Genomic DNA, 549 nt, shown 5'->3' with positions numbered 1-549 from the left:
GGCGGTGCATGTATCCGGCTGTCACATTTGTGTGTGTTGGTGCAGCGGTGCATGTATCCGGCTGTCACATTTGTGTGTGTTGGAGCGGCGGTGCATGTATCCGGCTGTCACATTTGTGTGTGTTGGAGCGGCGGTGCATGTATCCGGCTGTCACATTTGTGTGTGTTGGTGCAGCGGTGCATGTATCCGGCTGTCACATTTGTGTGTGTTGGAGCAGCGGTGCATGTATCCGGCTGTCACATTTGTGTGTGTTGGTGCAGCGGTACATGTATCCGGCTGTCACATTTGTGTGTGTTGGTGCAGCGGTGCATGTATCCGGCTGTCACATTTGTGTGTGTTGGTGTAGCGGTGCATGTATCCGGCTGTCACATTTGTGTGTGTTGGAGCGGCGGTGCATGTATCCGGCTGTCACATTTGTGTGTGTTGGTGCAGCGGTACATGTATCCGGCTGTCACATTTGTGTGTGTTGGAGCAGCGGTGCATGTATCCGGCTGTCACATTTGTGTGTGTTGGTGCAGCGGTACATGTATCCGGCTGTCACATTTGTGT

This window comes from Procambarus clarkii, chromosome 3 (assembly GCF_040958095.1).
Source record: "Procambarus clarkii isolate CNS0578487 chromosome 3, FALCON_Pclarkii_2.0, whole genome shotgun sequence".
NCBI classification, from domain to species: Eukaryota; Metazoa; Arthropoda; class Malacostraca; order Decapoda; family Cambaridae; genus Procambarus; species Procambarus clarkii.
The sequence above is the reverse complement of the archived record's forward strand: the minus strand, read 5'-3'. Positions refer to the sequence as shown.